The sequence below is a fragment of the Hipposideros armiger genome, unplaced genomic scaffold (genome assembly GCF_001890085.2).
Source record: "Hipposideros armiger isolate ML-2016 unplaced genomic scaffold, ASM189008v1 scaffold_498, whole genome shotgun sequence".
NCBI lineage: Eukaryota > Metazoa > Chordata > Mammalia > Chiroptera > Hipposideridae > Hipposideros > Hipposideros armiger.
The window spans coordinates 462796-474106 of record NW_017731848.1 but is presented as its reverse complement, the minus strand read 5'-3'; the positions used below and the strand labels follow the sequence as shown (position 1 = coordinate 474106).

General features: G+C 38.6%; 1 long non-coding RNA gene across 2 annotated transcripts in view; it reads right to left on the bottom strand.

Annotated features, from left to right (window-relative positions):
• The window catches only part of LOC109396000 (uncharacterized), a 35656-nt gene extending 24378 nt beyond the window's left edge, over positions 1-11278 (bottom strand). For both annotated transcript variants that reach the window (XR_002126768.1, XR_002126769.1), the window contains exons 1-3: positions 11000-11278; positions 5494-5549; positions 131-258 (exon numbers count right to left, since the gene is read on the bottom strand). This is a non-coding gene — a long non-coding RNA (uncharacterized LOC109396000). The remainder of the gene's footprint in view (positions 1-130; positions 259-5493; positions 5550-10999) is intronic.
• Between the last annotated feature and the right edge of the window lie 33 nt (positions 11279-11311).

Sequence of the window (11311 nt, the reverse complement as noted above, 5' to 3'; positions counted from 1 at the left end):
AGACCCTCCAGGTCCTGCTCCACCAATACTTTTCTGATAATCTCCCAATATCCACCCCCTTACTTACTCCACTCTGGCCACACTGGCCCTCTTGCTGTTTCTATCACATGCCTGTGCTCTTTCCACTCACCTTAGTGTCTGGTGTTCTGCCTGAGATGTTCTTCCCACAGTATCGGCACAGCTCGCTCCTTGCTCTCCTTCAGGTCTTGCCATTTCAGTGACTCCTTTCCTGACCCCCATCTTTAAGACTACACTCCCCTAGAAGTAGAATTGATAGGTCAAAGTGCAAAAGCATGTTTTTGATAAAAATGAAAACGTTACCAAATTATTTTCACCAATAATGTATGAATATACAATTTTCCCCCATAGCCTGGCAAATTGAGGCTAGTAATAACTTGAATTTTTGACAGTGTATTTTTAATGTGCATGTCTTTTTTTTTTGAGGGAGTTTGAACATTAGTTTAAGGTCATTTGTATTTCCATTTCTGAAAACTGTAAGTACACATCCTTTGTCCATTTCTCTAAAGAGGTTGTTCTTTTTCTTATTTATTTGAAGGAACTCTTTGTTCATTGTGGAAATGAGTACTTGGTCTGTGATATGAGTTGGAATAAAAATTTCCCAGTTTGGCATTTGTCTGACTTTATTTATGGTGGGTTTTCCTTATAAAGAATTTTTTAAATTTGCAAGTCTTATTAACTCATTGATATTTCCTTTTATGGATTCTGACTATTTGTGTCATGCTATATAAGGCCTCTCTCACTTGAGATAAATTTTTTAAAATCATACCTCCTTTTTCTTTAACATTTAAATCTTTTATCCATCTGAAATTCATTTTGGTACAAGATGTGAGGCATACTCCCAACTTTATCGTTTTTCCAGGTGGCCACCCATTTGTTCCAACACCATTTATCAAATGCTCCATGTTTTTTCTATTAACGTGAAGTGCCACCCAGGAGATTCTTGGGCAGACTTTAATGGGTGTGAGCTTAGGTTGAGGTCACAGTGTTTTCTTTTTGTGAAACATCTCCTGGCTGGCAGGGGCCTCAAACATGCCACTGAGAGCTGCAAACAAGTCGAACCTGTAACATGCTGAAAGCCCACACCCAGAAAATGCACACATAATGCCTTCAACTTGTAGCTTGAAATGGTGTGAGCACATGATTCTCATAGGGTTAGTTCCTTCAGCCCACGCACATTCTCTCCAATAATGACAAAGGCGGCAGGGAATAGTCAGATGGTTTTTGGTTGTTTGTTTTGCGGACTTAGTCCATCAACATGTGAGGAAGACCAGAATTTCATATTCACAAATCTTCTGAACCAGAGAGAAGAAAAGTGACTTTGTAATCCTCATGTTATCTTTTAGATTTCGCATGTTATTGTGACCTCTGCATTCCAGGCTTAGTGAAGTTTTATTTCAGTTAGTGTAAGTTCACCCCTCAGAGCTCAATTAGCTGTGAAACCAGGCCACTGGGTATGGATTACGAGGGCCAAAGCTTTGGTGATGGGATGAAACTTTTCAGAGATGGTGATGTTATATGAGACCATTAAAGCTGGTTCACCTGGCACTATCTACTAGGATGCTTTTTAAACTAGGACACACATCTGTTGTTCAGTGAAATTATATTAATAATGCTAACATTAAGATACTGCAAAGTCTGCTATACCTTTTGAATTAAGTTCTGAATTGTCGAAAATAATTATGAGAAATATAATTTCAGTTTTAAGGTTATTTGGCTGTGTTCCTTAATGGAAATACTGTATGACACAATCGTTAGGGGTTTTGTTCAAAATGCAGACAGGGTGGAGTTTAATCTTGATTCTTCCACCTTTTATCTGAGTAACTTTGAGCAAGTCATCTAACTTCTATAAACTTTAACTTCCTTATACATAAAATGATAACAATAGCACTTACTGAACAGGGATTAATAAGAAAACCCATTTAAAGCCTAAATAAGGCATTTTCCCCCATTCTATTGGCAAAGATCAAAAGTTTAATAATACAGTTGGTGGTGAGAGTATGGTGGAGACAGTGTAAGTTAGTACAACCACCACATAAAACAGCTTGGCAATTTCTACCAAAATTACAAAATTACAAGAGTACATACCTTTAACTAGCAATTCCCCTAGCTGGAATTTACCAAACAGATGTACTTGTAAATGAACAAAATGATAACTGTATGCAGGTATTTATTATAGTACCACCATGGAAAGAAAAGAGTGGAAACAACCTAAATTTCCACGTATAATGGGCTGGTTTGATGTACTCATGCTATCAAACACCATGCTGTGGTAAAGAACAAGAAAACATTTATGTTATTAAATGGGATGTTACCAAGATACATTGTTACTCAGAAGAAGCCAATTGTAGGACATCTGTAAAAAACGGGGATGGAGAGTACATAACACATATACATATTTGCTTGTATAATCACAGAAATGTTTTTTAAAAAAACCACTCAAGAAAATGGCAACACTGATTTCCTCTAAAGCTGAAACTGCCTGGTGGAAATTTTCTAAGAATTTCCTAAGTGGCCAGGAAACTTTTTACTATAAATCCTTTTTGCTTTTGTATTATACTTTGTGAAAGTGTAACTTATTTTTCCAAAATAAATCCATATAAAGTTTACAGAACACTCATGACACCTAGTAAGCATGCAATATATATTAGCGCTTATTTAAAATTTCAACATAACTGATTATTTTTCATTAAAGATATCCAGAGAATTTTTTTAAATCCGCTATTTAAAAATCTAATTACTACAAATTTTATAACATATAAGTAATTTTAAACAATAAAATTGTTCTTATTATAAATTATAAAGTCATTTCTTTTGGCCCATGAAGACCTACAATCTGGGTCCATTACCATTTACATTTCTCATAAAGTATTAAAATATCTGGTAATTAAAAAAATCTAATTATGCAAACAACATGACGAGAAGGAAAAGTTTTCCATATACACATGAAAATTTCTCATGAGTTAGTCTTTGATTAATTGTTTTTGGTAGATAACAAGTGTCATTTAAGCTCCTCTCAAACATGACTGTATTTTGAAGAAGGAATGAAAATATTGAACATACTTTAGAAGTATTTATTTATGTATAGCTGAGCTTTGCTTATAGTTCTGAGTTTTGAGTAAATTTGGATGAACTGAGAATAAATGGAGAGTTCTTTTGCTATTTGACATACATATTTAGACTATCAAGCTGTGTAAGCATTTTTTCTCAATAAACTATGCATCTAGGTATCTCTTTTTTTAAAAACATTGGGGAATTGGGGGAGGGGAACAGTGTTAGGAAATTGGGGAAGGGGACCAGCCAAGTCGTTGTTCTTCAATCTTAGTTGTAGAGAGCACTAGTTGCCATCTGGCTGCCCATTGGCAGCTCGTGGCTCCTAAGCTCAATGTGTTGTGTTCAATCTTAGTTGCGGGTGGGCGTAGCCACCATCCCATGTGGGAGTCGAACCAGCAGCCTTGTTGTTAAGAGCACACGCTCTATCCACTGAGCCATCTGGGTGGCAGCTCAGCTCAAGGTGCTTACTTAGTTCAGTCTTAGTTGCAGGTGGGCATAGCCCACCATCGAACAGGCAGTCTTGTTAGGAGCACATGCTCTCACCAGCTGAGTGATCCTGCCACCTTGTTGGCTGCTCAGTGGCAGCTCAGCTCGGGCGCAGTATCACGGGCCTATGTGGGAATCAAGCTGGTGGCCCTGTTGCTCAGAGCTCGCATTCTTAAACTAACTCTTAAGTACTGAGCCACTTGGCTGGCCCAAGGTTTCTCACTCTTATCAGATACTCTACAATTCACATTCCATCTTGTTCTCCCCCAGACTGGTAATAATGGCTTCTCCCTTTTCTGTGGTTTTACATTTTAATTTCTTAGACATGATATATCATTAACATGTGTTCTTCTATACGCTAATCTCTAGTTTAGAAAAGTGGTCTCCAGAATTTAAGAAGACTTGGATCAAACGGTATCTGTCCTGTAAAATTGTTAGAGACCTCCAAAGTCAGATCTCCCCACTTTTTTCCCAGTGTCTTGAGTCTACCTCCATATTTACACATATATCACAATGACCTGTCTCTTTTAGCAAACAGTGAACTCCTTAAAAACAGAAATTCTATTTTTCATCCTTTATAACTATGTGCCAGGCCTGGCATGTATTAGGTACTCAGTAATGTCTGCAGAATAAGGACCGGTTCTTCCCAGGAGATGTTATACTACTAATGGAAGTACTTCAGCAAATATTATCGCTTTGTTATGTGTACAGAGTTCATTAAATATGAAACTAAATCAAATGAATAGAGTCCATATCTGGCATGTCTCAAGAATCTGAATACATAGGAATTCTGTTTTCCTAGATCAAAATCCAATTTAATTGTGTAATCAATCATTGCAATCTAAATTCTCCATTTTTAAGCTTGAAAGATTTGTTATTTTTTTATGATCTGGACACACAGCCAGCCTCCTTCAAACAGCATGGTCCAATGATCACTTTTAAGGGAATGTTCAAGAATCAACTGAATCTGTTGGCTAATTTTTCTGAAAAGCAACAACTCACGTCACTAATGACAAAAACACAGCTGTTATTGGCAGTTGTTCCCAAACATCCAGGTAGACGAATAGAGCAGTGTTTTTTGTGACCTAGGGGGCATATTTTATGGTCTGCAATAAAAGCAAGAACAGCTCTGACAATTTGGCCGTGGGGTACGTTCTTTAGCCTAAGCCAGTTTTCTCCTCTGAAATGGGATCAAAGCACCACCTTCCCATTTTTATAGCCAAGGTTGACTTTTTTGGATGATACTTTGTACAGATTTCTGGGGCTCTCAACAGAGTCCCAGGATTTAAATAGATTCATTGTTGCAATTTGAGAAAAGTCATAACCCTGTCTGAAACCTTCCTTCCTAGCTAGGTGAGATATTCCATTCTGCAGGCAAAAATACAAAATTTCTTTACTGCCCACTGGTCTGGTATCCAGGGCACTTAAATTAATCTTCAATTGATAGCACAGAAATCCTTCATTTCACATTGTCACTAGTGATCACAATGATGTAGCTACAATACAGACTTAAAAGCTTAGCTGGTAACATGTAAAAAGTCAGCAGGAATTGCATAAGGAACATAATAACCATTAAACCCTGTGGCTTCACTAAACATGTCCATTCTTCAAATTTGAATTTTAGAAATCTATACACCTAGGCAGACACTATTCTGGCCACCTGTAAAAATGACTTAACGATATGTTCATTTTTGAGGGTTAATACAAGAAAAGATCTTGGAGAGTAGTACATTCTGTGTTTTTGGAATTATCAGGAATGCCATCCATCATGGTATTTAATGTCCTTCTTATAAATTAGGGGAAAACTAGAGATGGCAGACCCATTGGTGACTATTTAAATTAAGTACAAAAGCTCCTGAATAGGAGGGAGGTGGATTTGAGAGGCCTCACAGGAGAATTGACGAATTGTGACAATGAACATCACTGAGTACTTACTGCGTGGCAGATGCTTTCTGCTGAGCGAGATCTTAAATATTTCTAGTCCATGATACCTTTAAAAAAATACAGAAAGTAAGAGGAGGGTATAATTTGAGTGTGGGGACTTGAGATGAGAATTCAGTTTTGGACATACCAACTTTGGTGGGTTGTGATACAGAAAACAGGAGCTTTATGTGCCAACTCACATTTTTGAACTTCAAACTATTGCCACCAGTTATCAGTATTTATCTAGAATAGCTGACATTGACATTAGGATACAGAAGATACTTACAAGATATGTGAAAGCATCTGGCACACAGTAGGTATTCAGTAATGTTAGTTTTTTTACTTTTAATTCCTACAAATCATTCTGCCAAAGGAACTGGATTTTGCCATGAAAATAAATTCTTTTTTCCAAAGATATTTACATGTTTACAGGAACTCCATATTGTGCTTATCATTTTCAATAAGTTTAAGGACATTAAAATAATGTTAATTTTCGGAATAAATGCTAAAACTATGAATTTGACATTAATTATCCCAAATTATTCCCTTATAGATATAATACCATTGATTATTAATATCTCAGCAAAGTCACCAAAGACCTCCATGTCACAAATTCAGTGGATGTTTCCTCTTTTTACTTAACCTCCCAGGTTTAACAGTCAACCTGTTTTTCATTCTCCTTGAAACATTCTTTCTGTGGATTCCTGATACTATGTTCTCTTCTCGGTTTGACTTTCTACTCTTCTTCTCTGCCTCCATTAGCAGACACATCCTTCTCTGCTTGGCCTTTAAATATTGCAGTTCCTCAAGGTTCTGTCCTAGAACCTCTGGTCTACTCACCCTCTACCCTCCTCCCCCAGCAATCACACCTTCTGCTGGCGACAGAGACTCTACTGTTCCCTGGTGGCCTCTGCTGTCCCCATTAAATTATCATGTGTATACTAATAACACCTAAATTTCTATCTCAATCTTAGACTTCTCCTATTATATATTCAGTTAACTTCTGAACATTTCTACTTGAATGTCTCAAAGGTACCTCAAACTCAGTGTGTCCAAGACCAAATTTACGATATTCCACTGAAATATTATCTTCTTCCCATGTTCCTCACCTCACTAAATAGCCTCAGCATCCATCCAACTGTGTATCCCAGGAAGCCAGGTGTCACCCTTCATCCATTCTTCTTTCTGACACATCCCATATCCAATCCACTACTTGAACTGTTGGTTTTATACACCCTTTCCATATACCTTTCTCATTCATTGGTTTTTATCCATCTTTACTATCATCACTTTAGCACAAGCTAGAGTCATCTGTTACCACTAGTAACTGGCTAGCCGCCCTCACATTCATTGTGGCTTCCTTTGATTTTGTTCTCCATGCTAGAACCAGAATAGTCTTTTTAAAATGCAAATCTTTTAACGCTAACCATGCTAAAAATCCTACATTGGTTTGTCCTCAAATGTCTCAAAGTCTCTATCAATCAATTGGCCCTTACAGACCCTCTCTCTCTTACTTAGTGTAACCCTCCTGCCAGTCACCAGGGTGTGCTACTTACATCTATTAGTTTCTTTTGCCTTCAATCTCTGCCCCATATTAGGGCAATTCATGGAGATGCCAAAGATTGTCACCAACTCTCTAACCTCTGTGCAAAGTGACTAGGAGAAAATTTTATTATGATTTTCATTTTCAATGGAAAAATGTTTTATTTGCCTTGGTTCACATTCTATAGATACAGAATAGCTTACAAAAAGTATAGAAGCCTAATCTGTTTTATGATGCCAGGTCAAAGCCAAGTTACGTAAGGATAAAACAAATCCAGTGTTAATGTCATGAGGAGCTCAAGGGTCCTCTATATGTCATGATGCTTTCTTATACAATATTTAAACCTTATAGTTTCAAAGGTGGATTGTTAGGTTCTATCTTTCTAATTGTGAAATGGCTTTGGAATCTCATCAGGCAACTTTCCAAATCTCTCTAGCACTTATTTGTCTGATAAGTAAAATAGGGTAATAAGATTACCTATGTCACAGTTACTTTGAGGATTAAATAACATAAAGTATATAAAGCACTTAACACAGAGCCTGGCACATAACAATGAACAATGAGTGCTAGTTATTTTTGTTTGTGATGCTCATAAAATCTATTTTAAGGGAGCCAATTTAGATCAATGTAAATGTTTTTCTTTGGAGGGAAGGAATACTAAGGATTTAAAAAATGGTTTTGTTGGTTCAAATCATTGTACTTTGCTCTATCAGATAAATACACCTTTTGCAACTAAATAGTTCAAATTGATCTTATGATTACTGCTCAGAAAAGGAACACACATACATCCTCTCTTACCTGGTGTTATTCTAAACTGATAATCAATATATTTTGTCATATCGCTTCTAGCTCCTACAAGAAGAATCTTGTCATTTTGGGAGTCCTCAGGCACCAAGTCCACTGTACCATTTCCATCCTGTAAGATGATTTCTGCTGGTGACAAGAGATTCTACTGTCCCCTGGTGGCCTCTGCTGTCTCCCATAGGTTCAATGTTCCAGATCAGAAAACTTACAGTTATCCTTAGATAGTCATAAGTTTAGCAGGCAGAGCCTGAAGGTTGCTTTTCCATTCTGACGTGTTTTTGTTTCATTTTTTCTACCACTGGAAAGCTACGCTTTTACAAAAGATGTTTTGTCCAAATCTCTTGCTGTGCTAGGAGTCTTTTTTGTTCTTATACAGCCAAGCCTTTCGCAACACCAAAGGCAGGAAGAGCCTCTTTTATTTCTCTCGCTTTTTTTGCAGTCATATCTTTCTCTTAAACAATGAACACAGAATGCCTAGGTGCTTTTTGGGGTTGAGTGATGGGCAAACAGATTGAGAGAAGAGAATATTGGGTGTGGGAGGCAATCTGTTAGTATTATTCCACCACACTTACAAGGAACAGACAAAAATAACAACAGGGCTCTCAGAGCAAATATTCCTTCCTCTATCCAGATGACATTGTGTCCTGAGTCCTAAGAAATAGTACTTGGCTCTGCTCTTTACTACACACAGGCAAGACCTCAGAACTCAGAAGCCTTGTTTTAAGTAAGCTGACTGACAATGGGATAGGTTGTCTTCCAGAAGAATTCATCTTTTCACCAGAGATCAGTTCTAGAGTGGTTTTGAAAGGTATGATTCTGTTATTCAGGTTGGTTCTAGGAATATGACAGTTTATATAAAGGTGTTACAGTACTGTGAAAAATCTAGACACAGTGAGAATAACATTTAGTCTTTTACACCTAGAAACCTGCATAACAGGGAGAACCACGTTATATTTTCTGAGAATGCAGATGCACCTTTCCAGTTTTAACTTTCATTTTGAAATGTTGATAGTAGTAATTAGTATAATAAAGTATTAGCTATGTATGAATAATAATTGCTTACACTGATGTTGTGCCTACTACATGTCAGATACTAAAACATCTAAATAATTCTTTTTTTTTTTAAAGATTTTATTGGGGAATTGGGGGAGGGGAACAGCGCTGGGGAATCGGGGGAAGGGGGACAAGTTGCTGTTGTTTTTTGTTCTTCAGTCTAGTTGTGGAGGATGTTGCTTCACTGGCCCAAGCTGGCACCATCATTGCGCTCTTTCCAGGCGAGGCAGATCAGTCGCGGGCCTCTGGACCGCCGCTGATGGTGGCTGCTGGCTGCTGGCTATACATGGTAGCTTATGGCAACCCACTGCAACAGGGGCTGCAGCCTACGCCATCACCGGCGACCCACAGCAGCCCAGCTCCAGGTTGAGCTGTTATCATCTTAGCTGTAGAGGGCAGTGTCACTGGCCCTCATATGTGGGAACAAAACCGAGGCCCTGCTGCTCAGAGCGGCATCCCAAGCCAGCTCTTAACCAACGCGCCACTCGGCCGGCCCTAAATAATTCTTCATTTAATCCTTATAAAAACCTTAAGGGGGGGGTGGGAAAAAGAAAAACACACACACACAAAAAAAACCTTAAGACATGTGTAGTATCCTAATTTACAGATGAGGAGACTGAGGCACAGAAAAGCTAAGTAACTTGTCCAAAGTCCCAAGTTAGTGTCTTTTAGAGACTGAATTTGAAACTCAGAAGTCTTATGGAAGAGTGGAAGTGATTAACTATGCTGCCTAGTTAATAATAATGATATTCATCATGGTAATGTGGTTAGGAGGTTATGGTGTAAAAGTGACAGTTCTTGGAATAATAACCTAAAGGTTGATTTTTAAGCTAGTAGATTAGAATATAAAATTTAATATGAATTTATCATTTGATATTTGTGAGACAAAGCGTAAGTTACCAGTTTGCAGCCTGGAAATGAGACTGGGTTGGAGAAAGATTTATTTTGACTCATATTTATCAAGCGACACACAAGTTATGTGCTGAGCTATCCCAGATCTGCAGGGAATTACAACAAATAAACACCAAAGAATTGAAGGACATCAAGTCATAAGAGATTAACATTTACATTAATTTTAATGTGTTGGACTTTGAAAGGATAAACATGAAAAGCCAATAATCTCAAATTTTATAAATAAAAGACAAAAGGAAATGAAGCTTCTTGTTAACAGTCTCATAAATATAGTCTCAAGGCTATTAGCATTCTCTATAACTCATTCATTCATCCAAAAATACTTATTGAGGTCCAGCTGAATGACACTGGTTAGGAGTTGGCTTGAGAAGCCAGCTCTGAGCATCAGGACCCTGGTTCAGATCCCACATGCGGGTCAGTGACGCTGTGCCCTCTACAGCTAAGACGGTAAACAGCAGTTCAACCTGGAGCTGGGCTGCTGTGAGTCGCAGGAGATGCTGTAGGCTGCAGTGGGCTGCCATGAGCGGCCCTCCAACGGCTGGCGACCGATCTGCCTCAGGAAGAGCGCAATGATAATGCCAACATGGGCCAGTGAAGCTACGTCCTCCACAACTAGACTGAAGAACAAAAGCACAGCAACTTGTCTGTTCCTCTCCCCCAATAAAATCTTAAAAAAAACAAAACCCAAAACTTATTGAGCACCTATGTGCCAGACCTAAGTGCTGGGATAGAGCAATTAAAAAAACAAAATTCTTGTCCTCATGGAGTTTAATTCTAATGGGAGGAGAGATGAACTAAATAACTGAATAAACAATTAGAATATTACAAAATGCTAAGGAACATGCCACGTCTCTTCAAAATCAGGCTCTCTCAAGAGGTGAGTCTTAAAATAGGTTAAATATTTACACAAATCCCTAAGGCAAAAGTGGACTACAATAATGTAGTTTCATTAGGAATCAAAACTGTGCTCGCTTCTGGACTCGCAGTTTCAGCTGTCTGGAGCCTTTAGCTTAACCTCTATCACTAATACTGTGAATGTGAAGATAAAATTGTGACAACATGGCAACAACTGATTAGCTACCACCAGGCTGTGTCAAGCACTGGGCTAGGTGATTTACTTCTTTAAACCTTAAAACGACCTTCCGAGGTAAGCATTTTCATTCCCGTTTTCCAGACAAGCAACGTGAGGTTCAGAGAAGCAAATACCAGTTAGTGGCAGACCGAAGGCTGGAATGGGATGTCTGTCTCCAAAGCCCTTCTACACAACGACGGTAGGAAAAGCGATGAAGCACAAGCGAAAAGAATGAAAACAATCGAGGCTGCAACTTCAGTGAACGATAAAAGGGGGAAAACCTGCACAGAACTCACGGCCGTTGGCTTATGGGGAATCCAGCGCGGGGAACCGCGGGGAGGAGGCGGTGCCGGAAGTCGGGCTGCGGCTCACGGACTTTACGCCGGAAGTGGCTCGTCAGCGCCGCCATTAGGTCTTCGCCGAGAGAGCCGGTCGGGATTCAGCTG